This window comes from Cupressus sempervirens, chromosome 8 (assembly GCF_028749045.1).
Source record: "Cupressus sempervirens isolate cs-2001-9-10 chromosome 8, ASM2874904v1, whole genome shotgun sequence".
In the NCBI taxonomy this organism is placed as follows: domain Eukaryota; kingdom Viridiplantae; phylum Streptophyta; class Pinopsida; order Cupressales; family Cupressaceae; genus Cupressus; species Cupressus sempervirens.
Genome location: NC_143125.1, coordinates 745,686,303 through 745,712,340, shown reverse-complemented (window position 1 = coordinate 745,712,340; position 26,038 = coordinate 745,686,303). Strand labels below are relative to the sequence as shown.

Genomic DNA, 26,038 nt, shown 5'->3' with positions numbered 1-26,038 from the left:
TCCTAGCCTATATAAGCATGCTACCTGGCTTGTATTTGCATCTCTTATTTTTGCATCCTCTTAATGCTATTTTGCTTCCAGCATTTGCATTACTCTCTTGGAGACTAACTCTATGATGCTATTTTGATTTTGTATCATTTGCATTCATAGTTTAGATATTTACTCTTTGCACTAGTTTTCTGGGTTATTAATCTTTTCAGATTCTAACAAAAAAATCCCCACAATTTTAAATTGACGTCAAGTTTCGAATCAGAAGGGAAAAAATAAATCAAGGAAAACACATTTTCAATTAACATTGGTCAAAGAAAAAATCAATTCATAGTTGTATATAAAGAGTTGAATTTGTACTTAGTACTTAACACCAACTCTACAAGATTCCATACTGGTTCCATTAATGCTTTGGGCAATTCCAATATTAAAGTGGTCTGTGGTAATATTGTTGATATTGTGAAGGCCAACAGTCATTTTTGTTCCCTTCAATAATCGAGTCTCTTGGTTTCCAAAGACTCTTCATTTGTAATATTATTGGAGCCCATTTATATACTGCTCTTGCTCATTTTGTAAACAACTTTTTCTTATTAATTCAATACAATTGCCATCAATTGTACAGACATTTTCAATCTAATTTCGGTTAGTCAGCTCTTTGCCCAAGGATATTATCCATTCTTATATCCGGATACTTGGAAAGTTACCAAGGGTTCAAGAATAATTGCCAAGGGAAACAAAGTTGGCAATCTTTATCTCCTTGAGAAGCCTACTGAAATAGGGGCTACTATGACAGTCATGGGCAGCGATGCAACACTTTGGCATCAAAGATTAGGCCACATGAGCTTGGTTTTGGCCTCGTCATGGGTTCAAATCTCTCAGGTGCCTTCCCGACCCGTGTAAGCACCTGGTATGCGCGTCGAGGGGGAGATTGTTGGGTGATGCGACACGCTCCCCTGCCCATAGGTGGTTAATTATGTGGTGTTCCATGTTCACTAACAATCATGGCTTTTGGTGCAACGGCAAATGGGCCATACAATTGGTATCAGAGCCTGGTTTTGACTTGGTCATGGGTTCAAATCTCCCCGGTGCCTTCTCGACCCGCATAAGCACCTGGTATGCGCATCGAGAGGGAGATTGTTGGGTGATGCGATGCGCTCCCCTACCCACAGGTGGTTAATTATGTGGTGTTCCATGTTCACTAACAGTCATGGCTTTTGGTGCAACAGTAAATGGGCCCAACAAATATATCATAAATCTATTTCAATTTTTGTTGGGGTTGGTTGAATGCGTGATTGGTTTTACTTAGTTTTTATGTGGTTGTTTAAGAAATGTCGTGTGGCTTTCATTGACATTGATTGAAATGTGTTTATAAGTTATGTTTAGTATTTTATCTGATCAAAGAATTTAGTTATTATGATAATGTTTTAACTTTTCAAAATTATATCAATTTGAAAATATTCAAAATGTGGGAAGTAATTTAATATTTTATAATTTGATGTGATTTTATTTGATTGTGTAAAAGTTATTGAAGTTGTATTTGTTTATTTTATTTTATTTTGATACAATTATATAATTGTATTTCTGGTGATAAAAGCATTTCTTTTACTAATAGTTTTGATATTATAATTTTTATGTTTCTTTATTTATATTTATTTATATAATTCAAATCTAAAAGAAATGAAAAAATGATATAATTTAACAATCATGTATATATATATATATATGAAGATAGATAAAAATGGAACTATTATTTTTTACATTAATATTTTGATATATGGATTAATTAATATTGATCTGTGACTGAAATAAATATATTATTTAATTTGTTAAATTCGTATGTATTTGCAATATTGTTAAATTTGTACAAAGTTCTAAAATACAATACAATTCATACATAATAAGCATATAATCTATTTTAATGAAATTTTTATTCAGTAATTTTTATTTTTATTTTTTAACTCATGGAGAAAAACTTAACATACAAGGAAATGATTGTTAGAAGGATAGAGAGATATAAGGAGAAATAAGGGGAGATGAAGGGGAGAGTAAGATAGATAATAGAAATAGAGAGGAGAGAGATAAAAATTTAGGGAGATCAATCAAAATTGAGTATGAAAGTGGGAAATGGTTATAAAGGGGGAGAAAAAGAGGAAGGGAATGAGACAGAGAAGATTGGGAGAGCTCGAGAGATGGAACAACATAAAGATGTGTTAATAGTAGATAAATAGATACATAGATAGTACATATATAGGTAAGTAGGTAGGTAGGTAGATGGAATAAGGAGGACATGGAACACAAATAGAGAGAGATGAAACATAAAGAGGGGGGTAAAATAAGGTAGCAATAGAAAGGTAGGGAAAAGAAAACACCGAGATGTGTGAGTAAGAAAGATAGAATGGTAGGAATATGAAGATAGAGAGAGATGTGGGTATATAAATAGAACAAGCCCGATGAAAGAAATCTTGACCATAATCTATAGAAGGCCTATGACTTTGATAAAAGAAGTTGGTTATAAGATAATTTTTATTTTAAATCTTACATAACTATAACTTACATTATATAAAAACATAGATAGGCCCTAGAAAAGAATAAATAATTACAAATTGGTTACAAATAAATACAATCACATATGATGTATGACACATTAATGTAACCATAGCTAAGGAAATGAAAATGATGTAGAAAAGACAATAGGTAAAGGAATCCATGAGATAATGAACACAAATGAGAGGGAACTTTGTTCACCATGGATAAGGAAATGAAAATGATGAAGAAAAGACAATTTGTAAAGGAATCAATATGACAATAAACACTAATGAGAGGGAACTTTGTTCACAAATGCTCGAGCCCATTAAGTACCATGGTACTCAATGAGCTTGGTATGTTTGGACAACATCAATTTGACACATGTAATCAATTATGCTCACCTGGCAAAGAAAGTTTGGTGTATAATTGAGGATTTAAAAACTACAATAAGATCACTAGAAAAATATATTTGTTTGCCAATTGAAGCTTAGGGGAGTTTCTACATTTGATCTTTTTGTTAAGGGGTCAAGTTTTAGGAATAGCATCCAGTAGGAAAATGAAATTGTAAAATTAAAAGCCAAATGGAAAGTTGTTAATGGTCAAATTATCAACTTCTAAGAGGATAAGTGGCTTTTTTGGCATCATATTTATGTATGTGCTGAATTTCACCCCTTTAAGGAGAGATGCATACATGTATTTGGGACTTTAGTGTCTAACTACTAGTAGAATTATAACTAGTTCAACCTTTCGATGTTTGATTTGATGTTATCCCAAGTGATAATCAAGTTTAGTTTCATGGTTATTAGAAGTACAAAAGATTCTCAACTTATATGGGATGGCAATGTTGGTGTAGGATTTGATCAAATATGCAAATCAAATCAACAAAGCCCAAGAATACTTGCCTGCAGAAAACCTATCACAGACAAGAAAAAGACAAGAAGAGGCAACATTTTAATCTAAAAACATGAAAATTGTATATTTAGAAGAAGAATAGATTATTCAAGAAATAATAATTATAAAGAGATAAATCCTTATATAAGCAAATCAAAACTCAAAAGGATGACCTAAAGGTTAAAGCTATTTAATAATTATTAAATAATTATTAAATAGAGAAAGCTAAAAAATGCATAAAGTGCAATCTTAAGAAGGAGAAAATGAAATTTAATAAATGAAATTAAATTAGCCTTTTCTCTAACACCCCCCCTTAAGATGACCAACAATGCAAAAAGCCAACTTGGGTCCTAGCAACAAGGCCCAATGAGGTACCCAATCAAAACAAAATCTCTGTGAAACAAAAAAATAGAGAAAACACAGTGGGAAAAACTCTACTCTAAAAAGAGATAGAAAAAAGTCTAGTGAAGGATTGTAGAAGCATCCAACTAGAGAAATGTTCCAAAAAATAGGAAAAAAGTGTGATCATGAAGAAAACCATTGAGGCATGAAGAAGCCACAAACTCTGTCGAAAGGAAACTGTTGATCTATATAACGTCCTCTAAAATAGAATGAAAAGAAGAGTGTCTATATGCTAGATGATCCATCTCACTGAAATGCATAGATATCCAGTCACTACAATTGCCTAGTACATAGGATCAAATACTGAATACATAGCTCACTCTAATGAACCAAGGAAGCATTAGGAACAATAGAAGAATCCCCCCTTAATCCAGATAAGGGTGAGGTGACAGATAGCTAAGAAAGTGGGCCAAAAATCTCCTACAAAACATAAAGAACCAGGCACATCGAGAGTGAGGAAGGGGTATAGACACCTATAAAGGCACATGTCATCGACACATCATGGGGATAATATCATGGAAGGGACACTCATTTGACAAAGGAAGAGGGCACTAAATGGAAATCAACTATCCCCCCATGGCACTTTATAATATAGTGCGAGTACAATAAATCACAATGATGAAAAGGATCTCGAAAAGAAAGAAGTGACACTTTATCTTAGTGTGTTTGCATAGAAATGCTTACAAATGATATTGAAAATGATCAAAAAGGGAATAAATCTGATACAACAGATAGTAGAGCCCAAAAGAAGAGATCCCATGCTAAGAAAATGATCCCAAGACTTGAAACAGCGAAGATATCCATCACAGGGAAAAGGGACAAAAACCATGATATAAAGAGAATGGAGTAAAATTTGGAAGAAGTTACATCATTTTTTAAAAGTAGACATAAATAGCTTTATAAAAATATAACATTTTTGAAAAATGGAGATGAAACGCTCAAGATATGCCCTCTGGAGTGAAAACTAAACATCCAGCTTTAACTACCAAAATAGGCAAACCAACTGCATCAAAACCCAAAATGACTTATACCAATGTCTCCAACTTAGAATCAGCTTTCCAATGCATTTTTCAAATTGAAAACATATGTCTGTATGCTCAAGTTATGGAGAAAAAACTGACAAGGCCTCTAGAAGTGCATAAACAATTTTTTTTTAATAACATAATAATTCAAAAAATTCAAAAAAATGTGCCACCACATGAGTGGTGGTGGAGCATTGCTTGAAGGCAGAGCCACAGTCATAGTGGCAAGATGGAGATGGTTCACTGTGGCAAAGCCGTCATGGAGCCACTGGTGGAGTTGATGAGTGAGCCACTAAGTGGCGACCACTGGCAGTACCGCTATGGTTAGTAGACTATGGAAGCCTAAAAGGCCCAATTTTTTTTTAAAAATTTACAATTTTTAAATAATAAATATCTTCAACTATGTGTAGAGGTTGTATAGCCCTGTCAACCAAAAAAGAGTTTGTCTCTCGAATCAACGTTGCCCAAATCAGAGAAAGTTTATATAAAAATGGGGGTTTTGATGCCTCTTGGATCCATCCGTGAAGTTTTTTTGGCCTCAAACTGCTTCAAAAATTAGTGACCCCCCTATTTTCTTAAGAAGTACCTAAAAAATACTGCCAAACCCTTGTTTTCCCTTTTTCTCCAAATACCAAACAAGCTACAATAGATTTGGCACTGATACCATGTAGGATTTGCACAAATATGAAAATGAAATCCACGAAGCCCAAGAATATCTACATGTAGAAAACCTATCATGGAGAAGAAAAAGACAAGAAGAGGCAAGGGTTCAATCTAAAAACACAAAAATTGTATATTTAGAAAAAGAATATATTATTCAAGAGATAATAATTACAAATAGACCAATTCTTATATAAGGAGATCGAAACCCAAAAATGGTAACCTAATAAGTTACAAAGGGTAACCTAAAGGTGAAAGCTATTTAATAATTATAAAGTAATTATTCAATAGAGAAAGCTAAAAAATACATAAAGGGAAATCTTAAGAAGGGATAAAAGGTAATTTAATAAATGAAATTAAATTAGCCTTTTTCTCTAATAGTTACTAGTAAGTTCTCATTGACTTTGGTAGTTGTGTCTCTCCAAGGACCAATATTATTCTCCCCTGTTTGAGATTCATTTTGGAATAAACTTCTTATTCTAAGAATAAACATCTACATATGGCTAGATTTTGAAAATAAAATCCTAAATTTGCATAAGTTGGCAAAACAAGGTATGTTCTTAACTAACATATGATTTCTTTGTGAATGATATTTAGAATCAATGGACCACATTTCCCTGCAATGCCCTTTTGATTGGAAAATTTGGACTATCCTACAAATGTGGTATTTGTATAGATAATTGTAACACCCCGCTCGGGAACCCAAGAGAATTAAACCTAACATGTTACAATGTTTACTGAACTATTTTTTTTTTTGAAGTTTAAACAACATCAAGATAACATTAATGCGGAAGCAATATGAACATACACATCAAATACACATATGCAAATATAGATACAGTTTCAATTCCTCAAGGATTCCTTTACATTGAGTCACATTTAATAATTTTTAAATTAATTAGTTTAAGTTCCAAGTACAATGTCTCAAGATCATAAAGAAATAACAGATACATAATCGCACAAGCAAAGCATAAGTATAAACAATACAATGAAAGTACATCCAATTAATAACATCCACTACACATGTTGCAGGGTATGTGAAAATAGATACAATACATCAGAATACCTGATAACATATATACATCATCTGAAAAGAAGTCTCTAAGATAAGAAATAAGAATGATAAAGGTACATCTTCTGCAACGAACATCCAACAGCTGGCAATGTGAAGGGGAACCCAAATGGTAAGAAGGCACTACCTCCCGACCGAGTGGTTACCTAGTCAGGCTTCCACTCCCACAGTGTAGGGAAGATAATGAACGGTCCACATAAAGCTATCAAACATAAAACATTCCTAGAAAAGGTACCCCTAATAGCCAAAACTACCTCAAAGGTAACACATGCTACTCAAGAAGATAAAATAATCCAAAAATAAGAACACTCAATCCAATACTGAAACCACATAACCAAACATCATACACGACCCAAGTATAAACCAAATACCAAAATCACAAGATAAAGTCAACAAAAGATAATCATCTCAAGTCAAAAGCCACATGTTAAAAGTACAACATCCATGAATCACCAATCATCATCAGTGAAAGTAAATAACCATAATAAACACAATCAATAAGTACACGACCAGAGATACACAAAATCCACAAAGATCTACAGAGGAGACTCAGGCTACATACTAGGGAGTGTCATCACATGGCTACTTGAGTTACCCTGGACTGATCTCTTAAGAGACCCCGGACCCTCAAGCGTTGAGTTACCCTGAACTGGTTACTATGAACCCCGGACCCTCAACATCACACATATGGAAACTAGAAAGCCCTCTCAAGAAGACGAGGCACTCATCTCATTCCCATCCTTAGTATATACAAGAACTCAAGGCATGGGTGGATCAAATATCTCTAACTTATCTTTTTAGTGCATTTCCCCCCATAAATTTTAATTACTAGATTATCACTTATTACATAACTTGCATTAGGTTACCCTGGTACTGACCACTTTGGGTCCCGGACCCCTATGCAAGCCACTCCCAGGTCACGTACCTAGACAACCTCTCCTAAGTACATAAAAAACACAGTTGTGTCCCATACCACAACACCCATAAAGATCAAACTCGGTTCCTTAACAGGCAACCTGAAAACAAGATGGTTCTTCCATCCAACTACACATAATTTCTCCACAAGTAAATCTCACAAATATAATCTCAATTTGAATCACATAACACATCATGACAACTAGCCACATAAATGGTATAACAGAAAATTTCACAAAACCTCTGGTGTACATCCTAGACTGGTCAACTCCTACTCGACTCCAAAATCCGAATGCATAGATATTACAACCAAACAATACAGTTTCACATTTTGGGTTTGATTTGATAATACACAATAAAGTCAAAAGTAGAGTTTCAATTGCGTTTCAAAGAATGTTTTAAGTGAATAAGATTCTCAATTTATTAAGGTCGTTATTATCGATAAGTTCAATACTTGATTCAAATATCTTCCTTATATTAATTAACCTTAGTTAAATAAAAACTTTAACTAAATTAATTAATGCACATATATTATAAAGCAAAAACCATTCTAATATTATTTAATTATTTATTAACTAAACAATACTAATGACAATACTTATTAATTAATTATATAAAAATAAATTAATTTTAATAACATTTATTAATCAAATTTATTAATTGAAATTTTGTTGAATTTAATATAATTATAAAAGAAATTTATTAATAATTATATTAAATACCAAATAAAAATTGATTAATAAAAATTATTATTAAAAAAACTTTAAAAGCTTATAAAAAAAAAGTATATAAATATAACATATATATGTGTGATTAAAGGCCCGCCGACCTGTTACCTGCGGCAGCAGGGTACCCTGCTACGCGCAACAGCAGTACAACTACTGCCTGCGGTAGCAGAGGTACCGGCTGCCGCGGCCCATAAAAGCCGCCAGCAGGTACCACGCGGTAGAGTTAAAAATGGTAAGTTTTGTTTTATTGTTATATATATATTTTTTTAATTAATTTTTTTTTTGGTTTATATATATAAATTTTATTAAAATTCTTTCTAACACCCTCTTAATTGATTATAATAATTATTATTATTTTAAAAATCGATCCTCTTCAAATGTAATAAGATATATATTATTTTAAATTTTATTTTTAATAAAATTTAAGCTACTAAACCAATTCTTCTTTTTGATTCTAAATAGAACATCCATCTTATTTTATTTTATTTTTAAATAATACTTTTCAATATTAATCTGATAAAGAAAATTTGAACAACCAATCGAATTTTTGTTTTTTTTTTTATAATTCTTAAATATCCTTTTAACTTCAAGACCCACCCAAATTAAATATAGTAAGTTCTTTAATCCAGAGAACCAATTTCATTTTCTCATTAAATTTTCTTCTACAAAATAATGAGAGACTAATTACAATCAATCAAATCTAGAAAACAATCAAGACGACAGACATAATTTCAACCACCCAATCAAACACGGAGCAAACAGATATTTTCCAATTGAAAATGTATTCACGAGTTTTCAAACCCTACCTCGTACTGATGCTAAACTCTGACAAATAGATGAAAACTCCTATGCAAGTGAAATCCTTCAAGCTACGAAAAATTCCTTTGTTCCCCTTCCAAAAGTGTGTTCCCTGAAACCTGTGTGTGCCCTGAAAACCTATGTTTGAAAACTTGTGTCCCCCCATAATGACCCGAAAACCCTCTAATATATAATCTAATTACCTTTTAGGGTTTTTGTCTCCACAACTCTAAAATTATAGTTATTTTATTTAATTAATTCATTCATGCACAATTAATTTTCTTTTTAATTAAGATATTCTTTTATTATTCCTTTCATGCACGTTAAGTGAATTATTAAATTACTTTATTTAACTTTCCACTTTACTTTACTTTAAATTAATTTATTAACTTTAATCTCATGCACACTTTATAATAAAATATCTTAATCAAGTTCACATATTTTATCTTTTAAATTAATTTCTTATATTTAAAACTCATTCATGCGAACTTAAATCCTTTTCATAATTTAATATCTTTCTCCTTTTAATATATTTTTGAACGTTTAACTTGATAAATATTTATTAACTTAAATAACAATAATATTTAGCATTTATTTAAAAATGAACTCTAAATATATTATTATTAAATTAAATAAATATTATCATGTTCTAAATTTACTCTTAAAACTTTTATCTTCAATTTATTTCTTTATATTTAACTAATTTCTCAATTAATTAAATATAATTAAATATTCATAATATCATAATAATTTTCCATTAAATTAAATTATTAATTTAATCTATTAATTAGACTTAATTAATAGAAATTCATCAAAGACTCACAAAACAACATACGCACAAAATACTCACGAGTTTAAAAAAGGTAGACAGTCTGTTACGAGTCCTCCTTGTAGGACAAGTATTTTAGGTTATGGCTAGGATTGGACCTGATCATTATCTTCCCATTCTCACCATTTGAGTATTTGTAATAGGGCATGCTCATCCTGGCAATTCAGGGAAATCAATGCCCGATACCTACATCCTGCATAAAAGATGAGCATGTACATGTATATAATATATCTAAACTAAACAGACAATGGCAGGGAGTGGTTCATCATGTAGATCTCGACTAGTAGGTGACTAGGACTCCCTCCCTTAACCACATCAAACACTTCAGACAGAAAGATAAAATAAACACACACACCATACACATGCAAGTATGGGGTAAGTATAAAAATCACAAATCTAAGATCAAATGCGTACATATAATAATGCATCTCTATCAATACAACATAATCATCATTAAAGACATCCTGTTAACATTTTTATAAAAGAAATCACATTTACTAACTAGGATCACCAAAATATCATTAACAAAACATGAATGAAAACAACTAAGCAATAATAACTGATACATTTGTAATCAAAGTCATGAAATAATATCATGATATTACAAATCTAGAATCTCTAAAACTAATCAAAGCATAAAATTAGCCTAAAAGAATTTGACAATGATAACAGAAATGCGATCTAGGGGCAGGCACTACATCCACCCCCCCTAGAATTAGGCTTACTCCTGGAAGCCCATTACAAAGAAACATGATTTAAACTCTCAAACACAAACTAAGGTCCACAATCGGGGCAATTGGTCACTCTATGACCAAATTGTCCACAAAAGTAGCAATCTCCACTAAAGCCTCCCTGAGCTCTAGGTGCACGCGACTGATCACAACTACCAACACTAGCATCCTCACTGAGAGCTCGAGGAACTCGATCCAACCTATTGCGCATACTACGCTTCCAGTTGTGATAGCTCCCTGATTGTGAACCACCATTATTACCATGGAAGAACTTCCTTCCCGACTTCTTCTGATTACCTTTAGAGAAGTTAGGAGAATTTCTAGAACTTCCAGCCCCCTGAGACTAGTTATCCCTCAATGCTCCTGAATAAAGTGCCCCACTAGCCTGAACACCTGGTAGGCCACCTTGGCCTGAAGTCAGAATCACCTCAACCAAAGTATCTCGCAATATAGCATCCTTAAGGGTTTCAGGTTGGAAAACCTTAACACCCCCAATGATGTTAGCATTAAGTCCTCTAATGAAATGTTGGACCATCAATGGTGAACTATCACTAACTCCTGCATAAGACATAAGCTTGAAGAACTTATGCTCATACTCCACCACAGTCTTGGTACCCTATCTCAAATCATGAAACTTATCTGCCCTCTAAAGTTGCCACTACTCTGATAGAAATCGCTCATGGAAGTGTTCAAGGAACAACTCCCATGTAACAGTCTGCATATTTATCCCAAGTTTCTTTTCCTCCATATTCCACCAAATCGCTACAAAGTGCTCTAAATGGGTGATGGCATATCTTTCTTTGACATTGGAGCCAAAGTCTTGCATGGAAAACCATCTCTCTAGAGCAATCAACCAATTCTCAGCATCATATCCAGTACCTTCTCCATTGAAAGGTTTGATCTTGACCCGTAATAGGTCCTTCATCTGGATGGACTGGCTAGACCACCTACTGCTCTCTAGGTTCCTACCTCTAGGACTCATGGACCTATCTCTATCTCCATGCTCTGAATTATGAGCTCTATCCTGCAAGGGTAGTCGTGCTAGGATCTCCTTGACCAAGTCTCTAGTAATCGGTCCTTCTGTCTCAGCGTGTTGCTTAACACTATCATCCTCTCTAGACTCTTCCTGAATAGGGTCCCCTGAATGGACCAAGGAAGGAATACGGTGACTAACTCTCCCATGACTCCTACCATGTCCTGAGCTATGACCCCTAGCAATGGATCTAGACCCAGAAGTCATCTCTCCTACAACACCCACACACAACAACGACATCTAAGAATCCATCATAACCATAGGGTCATAACTAACTAACATAAAGCGATAATCCAAAAAGTTTTAATAAGTTTTTTAGTTCCATGTTTAGAATCTGTATCATTTCAAAGTTTAATGTTCAACAGTTTGGTTTCAAGTTTGATGTCAATATGAGTTTGTCATTTAAATAAGTTGTAAGTTTACTAATTGCTCAAGTGATGGTGCACATAATCCCCAGAGTTCCCAATGTTGAAACTCAAGCTCTAATACCATATGTAACACCTCGCTCGGGAACCCAAGAGAATTACACCTAACATGTTACAATGTTTACTGAACTATTTTTTTTTTGAAGTTTAAACAACATCAAGATAACATTAATGCAGAAGCAATATGAACATACACATCAAATACACATATGCAAATATAGATACAGTTTCAATTCCTCAAGGATTCCTTTACATTGAGTCACATTTAATAATTTTTAAATTAATTAGTTTAAGTTCCAAGTACAATGTCTCAAGATCATAAAGAAATAATAGATACATAATCGCATAAGCAAAGCATAAGTATAAACAATACAATGAAAGTACATCCAATTAATAACATCCACTGCACATGTTGCAGGGTATGTGAAAATAGATACAATACATCAGAATACCTAATAACATATATACATCATCTGAAAAGAAGTCTCTAAGATAAGAAATAAGAATAATAAAGGTACATCTTCTGCAACAAACATCCAACAGCTGGCAATGTGAAGGGGAACCCAAATGGTAAGAAGGCACCACCTCCCGACCGCCTGGTTACCTAGTCAGGCTTCCACTCCCACCGTGTAAGGAAGATAATGAACGATCCACATAGGGCTATCAAACATAAAACATTCCTAGGCAAGGTACCCCTAATAGCCAAAACTACCTCAAAGGTAACACATGCTACTCAAGAAGATAGAATAATCCAAAAGTAAGAACACTCAATCCAATACTGACACCACATAACCAAACATCATACATGACCCAAGTATAAACCAAATACCAAAATCACAAGATAAAGTCAACAAAAGATAATCATCTCAAGTCAAAAGCCACATGTCAAAAGTACAACATCCATGAATCACCAATCATCATTAATGAAAGTAAATAACCATAATAAACACAATCAATAAGTACACCACCAGAGATACACAAAATCCACAAAGATCTACAGAGGAGACTCAGGCTACATACTAGGGAGTGTCATCGCATGGCTGCTTGAGTTACCCTTGACTGATCTCTTAAGAGACCCCGGACCCTCAAGCGTTGAGTTACCCTGGACTAGTTAGTATGAACCCCGGACCCTCAACATCACACATATGGAAACTAGAAAGCCCTCTCAAGAAGACGAGGCACTCATCTCATTCCCATCCTTAGTCTATACAAGCACTCAAGGCATGGGTGGATCAAATATCTCTAACTTATCTTTTTAGTGCATTTCCCCCCATAAATTTTAATTACTAGATTATCACTTATTACATAACTTGCATTAGGTTACCCTGGTACTGACCACTTTGGGTCCCAGACCCCTATGCAAGTCACTCCCAAGTCATGTACCTAGACAACCTCTCCTAAGTACATAAAAAATACAGTTGTGTCCCATACCACAACACCCATAAAGATCAAACTCGGTTCCTCAATAGGCAACCTGAAAACAAGATGGTTCTTCCATCCAAGTACACATAATTTCTCCACAAGTAAATCTCACAAATATAATCTCAATTTGAATCACATAACACATCATGACAACTAGCCACATAAATGGTATAACAGAAAATTTCACAAAACCTCTAGTGTACATCCTAGACTGGTCAACTCCTACTCGACTCCAAAATCCGAATGCATAGATATTACAACCAAACAATACAGTTTCACATTTTGGGTTTGATTTGATAATACACAATAAAGTCAAAAGTAGAGTTTCAATTGCATTTCAAAGAATTTTTTAAGTGAATAAGATTCTCGATTTATTAAGGCCGTTATTATCGATAAGTTCAATACTTGATTCAAATATCTTCCTTATATTAATTAACCTTAGTTAAATAAAAACTTTAACTAAATTAATTAATACACATATATTATAAAGCAAAAACCATTCTAATATTATTTAATTATTTATTAACTAAATAATACTAATGAAAATACTTATTAATTAATTATAAAAAAAAAAAATTAATAACATTTATTAATCAAATTTATTAATTAAAATTTTGTTGAATTTAATATAATTATAAAAGAAATTTATTTATAATTATATTAAATACCAAATTAAAATCGATTAATAAAAATTATTATTAAAAAAATTTTAAAAGCTTATAAAAAAAAGTATATAATTATAACATATATATGCGTGATTAAAGGCCCGTCGGCCTGTTACCTGCGGCAGCAGGGTACCCTACTCAGCGCAGCAGTAGTACAACTGCTGCCTGGGGCAGCAGAGGTACTGGCTGCCGCGGCCCATAAAAGCCGCCGACAGGTACCACGTGGCAGAGTTAAAAATGGTAAGTTTTGTTTTATTGTTATATTTTTTTTTAATTAATTTTTTTTTTTTCGTTTATATATATAAATTTCATTAAAATTCTTTCTAACACCCTCTTAATTGATTATAATAATTATTATTATTTTAAAATTTGATCCTCTTCAAATGTAATAAAATATATATTATTTTAAATTTTATTTTTAATAAAATTTAAGCTACTAAACCAATTCTTCTTTTTGATTTTAAATAGAACATCCATCTTATTTTATTTTATTTTTAAATAATACTTTTCAATATTAATCTGATAAAGAAAATTTGAACAACCAATCGAATTTTTTTTTCTTCTTTTGATAATTCTTAAATATCCTTTTAACTTCAAGACCGACCCAAATTAAATACAATAAGTTCTTTAATCCAGAGAACCAATTTCATTTTCTCATTAAATTTTCTTCTACAAAATAATGAGAGACTAATTACAATCAATCAAATCTAGAAAACAATCAAGACGACAGACATAATTTCAACCACCCAATCAAACACGGAGCAAACAGATATTTTCCAATTGAAAATGTATTCACGGATTTTCAAACCCTACCTCGTACTGATGCTAAACTCTGACAAATAGATGAAAACTCCTATGCAAGTGAAATCCTTCAAGCTACGAAAAATTCCTTTGTTCCCCTTCCTAAAGTGTGTTCCTTGAAACCTGTGTGTGCCCTGAAAACCTGTGTTTGAAAACTTGTGTCCCCCCATAATGACCCGAAAACCCTCTAATATATAATCTAATTACCTTTTAGGGTTTTTGTCTCCACAACTCTAAAATTATAATTATTTTATTTAATTAATTCATTCATGCACAATTAATTTTCTTTTTAATTAAGATATTCTTTTATTATTCCTTTCATACATCTTAAGTGAATTATTAAATTACTTTATTTAACTTTTCACTTTACTTTACTTTAAAATAATTTATTAACTTTAATCTCATGCGCACTTTATAATAAAATATCTTAATCAAGTTCACATATTTTATCTTTTAAATTAATTTCTTATATTTAAAACTCATTCATGCGAACTTAAATTTTTTTCATAATTTAATATCTTTCTCCTTTTAATATATTTTTGAACATTTAACTTGATAAATATTTATTAACTTAAATAACAATAATATTTAGCATTTATTTAAAAATGAACTCTAAATATATTATTATTAAATTAAATGAATATTATCATGTTCTAAATTTACTCTTAAAACTTTTATCTTCAATTTAATTCTTTATATTTAATTAATTTCTCAATTAATTAAATATAATTAAATATTCATAATATCATAATAATTTTCCATTAAATTAAATTATTAATTTAATCTATTAATTAGACTTAATTAATAGAAATTCATCAAAGACTCACAAAACAACATACACACAAAATACTCACGGGTTTAGAAAGGGTAGACAGTCTGTTACGAGTCCTCCTTGCAGGACAAGTATTTTAGGTTATGGCTAGGATTGGACCTGATCATTATCTTTCCATTCTCACCATTTGAGTATTTGTAATAGGGCACGCTCATCCTGGCAATTTAGGGAATTCGATGCCCTATACCTACATCCTGCATAAAAGATGAGCATGTACATGTATATAATATATCTAAACTAAACAAACAATGGCAGGGAGTGGTTCATCATGTAGATCCCGACTAGCAGGTGACTACGACTCCCTCCCTTAACCACATCAAACACTTCAGACAGAAAGATAAAATAAACACACACACCATACACATGCAAGTATGGGGTAAGTATAAAAATCACAAATCTAAGATCAAATGCATACATATAATAATGCATCTCTATCAATACAACATAATCATCATTAAAGACATCCTGTTAACATTTTTATAAAAGAAATCATATTTACTAACTAGGATCATCAAACTATAATTAACAACACATGAATGAAAAAAACTAAGCAATAATAACTGATACATTTGTAATCAAAGTCATGAAATAATATCATGATATTACAAATCTAGAATCTCTAAAACTAATCAAAGCATAAAATCAGCCTAAAAGAATTTGACAATGATAACAGAAATGCGATCTGGGGGCAGGCACTACAATAATATCGAGGAAGATAACAAATTTTTGGGTGACATGGAAAGGCCATAAACCTATTGTGGAAAGAAACTTATGGATGATTTTATCGCCTCATGTCATGTGGCTGTGGAAGGAACATATCAATAGGATGTTCATGGATGTTGATTGCTCACCAGTGTTGTTGGTTGAAAGGATAAAAACCGATGTTACATTGACAATTTCCAAAGTAGCCTTCAAGGAAAACTTTTTTTTGATGAGGATGAACTGGAAGGTATCAAGGTGAACAAAAAATATTAAAATAAAGAGAAACATGATAATTCAAGATGGAAATGTCCACCTCTAGAGTTGGCTTAAGATGAATTTTTATAAGACGGTTAAGGGGAACCCAAGGGTTGTTAGATGTGGAGCGATTCTTGCAAATGAAAGAGGTGATTTAATTTAAGAAATTGTTGTCTAGGTCTTGGGATCAAGACGAACCATGTAGATGATGTGACAGGGTCACTCCAAAGGTTAAGATTCATGAAGAAATATTGTAGTAGATGGTTATGGATTGAAGAAGATTCCCAGAATATTCTCAATTATATTTCAAATAAGATCATTCCTTCTTGGACTATAAACAATATCATTCAAGAAGATAAAATAATTATTAATAATCTAGAGAAGGTCTATAATAGCCACTTGTGTAAAGAAGCCAACAAGGGCACTAACATGTTAGCCAATGTGGCGGTTGTTAATGCTTCTTTGATACATTGGAATGATTGCACGGGAAGATTTGAAAATCAAAAAGTGCTTAGTAATCATGATAAGATTCTCAATAAAGATTTTGATATTGTAAATATTTCTAATTATGAAAGAGAGTTTAAGGGACTTGATTTTTCATTATTGTGGTACTTTTGTAGGTGCAAAACGTAACAATCAAAGATATCAAAACACTTTTTGGGTGTTTTATTTCTAGCTGGTTTATCTTGGCTCTATTTTGTGTTTTTAGGAGATAAGTGTTAATCTAGAAAATGGATTTTTATAGTGCTAAAATAATGGGTGGTTCTCTAAAGAGGTGTGAACCAATGAATTGTGATAAATGGAGAAAGGAGCCAGAGGTCTGGGAGAAGCTTGATAAAGGGGGCTTGCTATCATCTATGGAGAGAATGATGGACACAACCTACAATTATAGAGGAATTTATCCATGGGTGGGATGCAAGAATTGTGAAAATAGTAGGAAGATTTCTAAAGCTGAACATAGAAATTACAGTGACTATCACTAGTCTCAAAACTAAACGTATGCAATTTTATCATTATTAAGTTCCTTTGAAGAAGCAGTAAAAAATTTTCTTAAAAAAGAGGATTGGTTTTGTTTAAAGAAAAAGGGGGTTTTTATGTTATTTTATATATTAAAAACCCTATGGAAGAAGGACCTTAAGACAATGGTTTAGTACACAACCATAGATAGACACTATGATGGAGTCATCAACTATCATTTGATCTTCTTGAACCATTTTAGGTATAGGAAATACATTTAATTTTCCTTCTATTTGCTCTACTCTTTGACTCATAGTAATTCTTTGAGTATTTGGTAGAAAATATGAAAGAATCCCTATTAAGGACTGTAATGAGAAAAAAAGAAAATTTCCCTAAGAGCTCTGCTAGAAACAAATGTAAGGGAAAATGTATAATTGCAAAACTAGGTGATGTTAACATTTAATTTATTAAAGTAAAGAAGAAAAATGTGTATTAGAAGGAAATATAAATAGTCATAAGTAGAGAGTGGGAAGGAAGGAAGAGTTTGAAGACAACAAAAGAAGTTGAGAGTGATTATTCAAGTGAATCGTAGGAAAAAATGTACAAGCCTCATAGTAATTCTCCTTCATCTATTTTGATTCACTCATGGAAAAAATTTAATTAAAATTGAAACAAAAAATAATGACTAGTCAAGAATATCACCAAAGGTATACATGTCTATTGGCTTAAACCTTGCACCCTTCAAAGTAAGTTTAGAAGGATAGAGAGATATAAGGAGAAATAATGGGAGATAAAGGGGAGAGTAAGATATATAAAAGAAAGAGAGAGGAGAGATATCAAAATTTAGGGAGATCAATCAAAATTGAATATGAAAGTGGGAAATGCTTATAAAGGGGGAGAAAAAGAGAAAGGGAATGAGATAGAGAAAAATAGGAAGAGGAGAGAGGAGATGGGAGAGCTTGAGAGATGGAACAACATAGAGATGTGTCAATAGTAGATAAATAGATACATAGATTGTACATATATAGGTAAGTAGGTAGGTAGGTAGATGGAATAAGAAGGACATGGAACATAGATAGAGAGAGATGAAAGGTAAAGAGGGGGGTAAAATAAGGTAGCAATAGAAAGGTAGGGAAAAAAAAACACCTATATGTGTGAGTAAGAAAGATAGAAAGGTAGGGACATGAAGATAGAGAGGCATGTGGGTATATAAATAGAACAAGCTTGGTGAAAGAAATATTGACCATAATCTATAGAATGCCAATGACTTTGATAGAAGAAGTTGGTCATAAGATAATGTTTATTTCAAATCTTACATAAGTATAACCTACATAATATAAAAACATAGATAGTCCCCAAAAAAGAAGAAATAATCACAAATTGGTTACAAATAAACACAATCACATATGATGTATGACACATTAATCTAACCATGGATAAGGAAATGAAAATGATGAAGAAAAGACAAGTGGTAAAGGAATCAATAAGACAATGAACACAAATGAGAGGGAACTTTGTTCACCATGGATAAGGAAATGAAAATAGTGAAGAAAATAAAATTTGTAAAGAAATATATATGATAATGAAAACTAATGATAGGGAACTTTGTTCACAAATGCTCCAACCCATTAAGTATCATGGTACTCGATGAGCTTGGTATGTTTGAACAACATAAATTTGACACATGCAATCAATTATGCTCACCTAGCAAAGAAAGTTTGGTGTATCATTGAGGATTAAGAACCTAGAATAAGATCACTAGAAGAAAATATTTTCTTGCCAACTGAAGCTTAGGGGAGTTTCTACATTTGATTTTTTTGTTAAGGGGTCAAGTTTTAGGAATAGCATCTAATAGGAAAAATGAAATTATAAAATTAATAGCTAGATGGAAAGTTGTTAATGGAAAAAGTATCGACTTCTAAGAGGATAAGTGGATTTTTTGGCATCATATTTATGGATGTGTTGAATTTACCCCCTTTAAAGAGAGATGCATATATGTATTTGGGACTTTAGTGTCTAACTACTAGCAGAATGATAACTAGGTCAACCTTTCAACATTTGATCTAATGTTATCCCATGTTATTATAAGGCTCAATTTTTTAGTTATTAGAAGTAAAAAAGATTCTCAACTTATATGGGATGTCAATGTTAGTGGTAAGTTCTCATTGACTTTGGCAGTTGTGTCTCTCCAAGGACCAAAATTATTCTCCCCTGTTTGAGCTTCGCTTTGGAATAAACTCCTTATTCTAAAAATCAACATCTATATATGACTAGATCTTCAGAATAAATTCCTAAGTTTGGATAAGTGACCACAAGAGGTATGTTCTTAACTAACATGTGATTTCATTATGAATGATATTTAGAATCAATGGACCAAATTTCCCTACAATGCCCTTTTGCTTGGAAAACATGGACTATTCTACAAAGGTGGAATCTATATAGATAATATCAATGAAAATAACAAAATTTTGGGAGACATAGAAAGGCCATAAACCTATTGTGGATAGAAACTTATGGATGCTTTGATCCCTTCATGTCATGTGGTTGTGGATGGAACATATCAATACGGTGTTCATGGATGTTTCCTACTCATCAGTTTTATTGGTTGAAAGGATAAAAACTAATGATACATTGACAATTTCCAAAGTAGCCTTCAAGGGAAACTAATTTTTGATGAGAATGAACTAGAAGGTATTAAAGTGAACAAAAAATAGTAAAATAAAGAGAAACATGATAATTCAACATGGAAATGTCCACCTATAGAGTTGGCTTATAAATTTCTACAAGGCAGCCAAGGGGAACCCAGGGGTTGTTGGTTGTGGAGAGATTGTTAGAAATGAAAGAGGTGATTTAATTTAAGAATTTTTTGTCCAAGTCTTGGGATCCAAATGAACCATGTAGATGATGTGATGGGGTCACTCCAAGGGTTAATATTCATGAAGAAATGCGGTAGTAGATGGTACTAGATTGATGGAGATTGCCAGATAATTCTCAACTATATTTCAAATAAGACCATTCCTTCTTGGACTATAGACAATATCATTCAAGAAGCTAAAATAATTATTAATAATCTAGAGAAGGTCTATAATAGCCAGTTGTGTAGAGAAGCCAACAAGGGCACTGACGTATTAGCCAATGTGGTAGTTGTTAATATCTTTTTGATACATTGGAATGATGGCATGGGGGGATTTGAAAATCAAAAAGTGCTTAGTAATCATGACAAGATTCTCAATAAAGATTTTGATATTGCAAATCTTTCTAATTATGAAAGATAGTTGAAGGGAAATGATTTTCCATAATTATGGTACTTTTGTAGGTGCAAAGCATAAGAATCAAAGATATTACCATACTTTTTGGGTGTTTTATTTGCAACTAGTTTATCTTGACTCTATCCCATGTGTTGTGTTTTTATGAGATAAGTGTTAATCTCAAATAGGGCTTTTTATAGTGCTAAAATAATGGTACTGCTTTAAAGAGGTGTGAACCAAGTAATTGTGATAAATGGAGAAAGGATTCAGAGGTCTGGGAGAAGCTTGATAAAGGTGGCTTGGTGTCATTTATGGAGAGAATGATGGACACAATGTACAACTATAGAGGAATTTATCCATTGCTATGAGGCGAGAATTGTGAAAGTGGCCGGAAGATTTCTCAAGTTGAATTTAGAAATTATGGCAACTATCATTGGTCTCAAAACTAAATTTATGCAATTTTACCATTATAAAGATTCTTTGAAGAAGCAATTAAAAAATTTCTTAAAAAAGAAGATTTGTTTTAGTTAAAGAAAAAGGGAGGTTTTATGTTATTTTATCTAATAGAAAACCTTATGGAAGAAGGACCTTAAGGCAATGCTTTAGTATACAACCATAGATGGACATTATGATAGAGTTGGCAACTATCATTTCATCCTTTTGAACCATTTTAGGTATAAGAAAAGAATTTTCTTTCCCTTCTATTTGCTCTACTCTTTAACTCACAGTAAATCTTTGAGTATATGGTAGAAAATAAGAAAGAATCACTCTTAAAGACTTTAATGAGAAAAAAGTAAGAGCCCTATTAGAAATAAATGTAGGGGAAAATGTATGATTGCAGAACTGGGTGATGTTAAGATTCAATTGATTAAAATAAAGAAGAAAAATGTGTGCTAAAAGGAAATAGAAATGGAGTGAAGAGAAGAGAGTGGGGAGGAAGGAAGAGTTTGAAGATTACAAAAGAAGGGGGGAGTGATTATTCAAGTGACTCATAGGAAAAAATGTACAAGCCTCATAGTAATTGCTCTTCACCTATTTTGATTCACTTACAGAAAAAACTTAATTAAAATTGAAACAAAAAATAATGACTGCTCAAGAATATCACCAAAGATATACAAGTCTACTGACTTAACCCTTGCACCCTTTAAAGGTGCAAGTGCTAGTATAAACATATCAGTTAGGAAATAGTATATTGGGTAACTGGGTTTGCTTAATGATCCATAACTGCTAATATGGCTCATGTTTCATTGTACAGCATAGTAATGCTAGTAACACTGCTCTTTTATTATTTCTCATATGTGAGCGCATGCCGAGAAGATGAGAGAATTTACCTTGTAGACTTTAGAGGTGGGATTAATGATCCTAATGGGGAATTGAGGTCGTCGCAGCAGTTCAACTGTTGCTAATGGAAGGGTGTCATCTTTGACTACCACTCTGGCCATGTTGTTTCACTTGACCTCAAAAACCCTAATTTTCGTAGAAGTTTGCGGAGTGGGATCAGTGGGATGATTCATCCGTCCCTGTTTAGCTTGAAGTATTTACAACATTTGGATTTGACTGGAAATGAAGTTCGCTGGTGCTGCCATTTCCCCTCACCTATCAAAACTCCAAAGGCTTACTTTCCTTAGCTTGGCTTATGCTGGATTTGGTGTAAAGATCCCCGCGGAGTTGGGCAATACTACAACTCTGCGCCATCTGGATATTTCAAAAGCAATAGACCCTTATTTGGAGAGTAGAAGATCTGGAGAACGGATAAGAAATCTGTGAAGCTTGGAATACCTCGATTTGTCACTTGTGAATCTGTCAATGGGATCTGAGGATTTGGGTAATGCCCTGAGCAGCCTCTCTAGTCTCAGGGAGATTCACCTAGATCATTGTGGACTCTCAGATGCAATGCCTTTTTTCCTAAATCTCACTGGGTTATCGCATCTCCATCTACACGGTATTAGTTATGATGCAATTCAAATCCTGATTCCAGCTTGGCTTCAGAATGTCTCGTCCTTGGTTTCTCTTGACCTGTCTGGTTGTGGTCTTAGTGGCTCCATCCCTTCAAATTTCTTGAACCGCTCAGACTTGAGTTATCTTGACTTGTCACTTAATGTCTATCTAGTAGGAGCAATTCCTCAATCCTTTGCAACAAATTTTCCAAAGCAATTCCTCAATCATTGAATAATTTCACAGGTTTCTTTTTCGAGCGTAGATCTTTCACATAATTAATTCGAGGGAGGTATTCCGACATCTTTTGGTATGCTTTCCTTGCTTGGACACCTAGACGTCAGTTATAATAACCTAGCCGGTCCTAACCCACTATTTTTGACTCAAATGTCTGCACTAAACGGGAAGCGTCTACCCAGCCGATTGGATTCATTATTTCGATGATTTAGTAATGACTTTCTATTTTTTAATTTAATTAAAAATTTGTAAAATGAAGAATACCGTCGGGCAGTTATCCACTGGCCACTAAACGAACTTAAAATAGAAAATAATAAGATTTTTTGGAAGCATTCTAAAGACGATATCGGAGCTTGTCCGATTGAAAAAAGTATTTCTCAACTCCAACAATTTAATCGGCAGGGTTTGTGATTCCTTAGTGGAAAATCTAGCCGATATCAAAGAAGTAGACTTTTCTGGAAATCATTTAACTGTTGATATCTCATTAAGTTGGATTCCGCAGTTTGCCCAATTAGAGTACCTGGGTTTAAGTTCTTGTAATCTGCAAGGTGAAATACCTGCATTTTTATCCACTCAATATTCACTTCTTGGATTGTACTTGTCAGATAAGAATATTGTGGTTAATATTCCTATGTGGTTGTGGGATCTCCCCAGTCTTCAAATTCTCAATCATTTGCATAACCAACTAGAAGGTTCTTTGCCCCCTGTTATTTCAAAATATATGTTTAGTTTAGATTTGCATAACAATAGCTTGTACGGCTCTCTTCCAGATTGTACTCAAGATTTACTAGACATGTCAGAAAATAGGTTCAGCGGTTCTATCCCAGGTTCTATGTGCTCCGCTGAAACTTCAATGGTGTTTCTGGACTTGTCAAAGAACAAGCTAAATGATGTAATTCCTTCAGATCTGGGAGGATGTTTTCGGCGGAAATTTTTGAATTTGGCTCAAAATAGTTTGCGAGGTGAGATACCGGAAGAGCTAGGAAATCTGCTTGATCTTGAGACTAAACAAATTGGAAGGTAATATTCCATCTTCTATTGCAAAATCTACAGATCTTCAAGTGTTTGACATAGGATATAATGGAGTTCATGGGAGCATCCTTGTTTGGATTGGACATCTGTCAAAGCTGTAAATTCTCAGCTTGGCTTTCAATGAGTTTCATGGCAGTATTCCACTGTAGTTGTTTAGTTCAGCGAATCTTCAGATTGTGGATTTGTTTCATAATAATTTAGGGAAGTTTACGGAAGTTGAGTGCTATGCTGGATCAGTCACAAAGTGATGAAATAGAGATGAGCTGGGGTGCGGAATATGGATTTGGTGTTGGTCTTGTATTACGGATAATTTTAATACATCAAGTAACAATATGGATTAAAGGACCATCGACTGAATACCCTAAGATGATCTACGCCTTCAAATTCATCGATCTTGCACACAAGAAGCTGTCCGGCAATATCCCCGAGGAAATGGGAGAATTGAAGGGTTTAATTCCACTCAATATTTCAAACAACAATGTCCAAATCCTTGGGAGGTATTGTTCATTTGGAGTCCCTGGATCTTTCAGTGAACATGTTGTCAGGCAGCATTCAGCAGATCTTGTAAATCTTACATTCCTCTCTGTTCTGAATATTTCAAGCAACAATCTCTCAGAGCTTATACCACAGGGGAAACAATTTGCAACATTTGAGACTACTTCTTATCTAGGGAATCCCAATCTTCATGGTTGGCCATTGGAATATGGAACCCCGAGGTCTAGTAATTGGGATGAGAGAAGCAGACAAGTACAATCAAATAGCACGGGAGTGACAGATGTAGATGGAGATGAGATGAATCGATGCTGGGTAGCATCAGTGGGATTATCTTTTGGAGTAGGATTTGCCAGCGTGATTGCAGTATTGTGTTTTCACCTAAAATGGAGGTACAAATGTTTTACTTGGATGGATAATTTTCTACAGGATCTTTTTCCACGCTGAATGAGCTACTGAGTAGAGGGAGCATATATCGTCCCTGTTATATAGGTTGCAGTAAGACTTCATTTCAAGGTTGCAACTTTGGTCGTTTTCATCTCTATTACAACTATATGTAGTTAATCTATAATTTATGCTGGCAAGGTTTGAATTTAGATTCATACAAGCTTTTTAGATATTATAAAATATTGTTGATAAAGGCAAGAAAATATTTTCAGTTTGTATTAAGGAAAAAAAATATTATAACAAAATGTCTATTCAGTATATCATTTTAAAGAGTTCTATTTATTTATTTATTAGAAAAATATAATAGAAATTGTGTAGTTTATGAGTTTAAGATATGAAAATAATAGTATTGTAAAGATCTTAATTTCATCTTAAGTAAAATATATATATTAGAAGTTGTCTACTTTATGACTTCAAAAGGCTCTAACTTTATTCATAGCAAATGAACTCATCTTTTGTATCTTTTCAAAATTTATATTATTATATTTTTCTTTATCTTAGTATTTGTGTCTAACGTGAAACAAGTTACATTTTTTGTTGTTAAGAAATAGCTTTACAACAAAATATGTTTTCATATTATTGTCATTTGATACTTATTATATTATGAAATCAAGGTCAATTTTTTTGTAATAAAAGGAAAACAATACTATAATCATTTTCAACTTAGAATCTTTTGAGTATACATTTCTACAATAAAATATAGCATGTCTTTCTTGTTTGTTTACTTTATCTATCATACTTTATTTAGATATTATTTATAAATATTTAAATATTATTAATTTTCATTTTTATTGGACAAGAAGTTTTTGATTTTATATAAAATGTTACCATAATTAAATATAACATATATTTTAGTTTAAAAAAACTATTCTATATTATATTATAGCTCCTAGAATCAATAAAAAGAGAAATTAAATCTTTTAAATTAAATAAACTAGACTAAATACATCTTTATTTTAAATAATACAACAAGAAACTTGCAAGGATCTCAAA

The 26,038-nt window shown here is 32.7% G+C and overlaps 1 pseudogene; it reads left to right on the top strand.

Annotated features, from left to right (window-relative positions):
* The first annotated feature begins 5,058 nt into the window (after positions 1 to 5,058).
* LOC149544571 (uncharacterized) lies at positions 5,059 to 25,045 on the top strand (annotated as a pseudogene).
* The last annotated feature ends 993 nt before the right edge of the window (positions 25,046 to 26,038 follow it).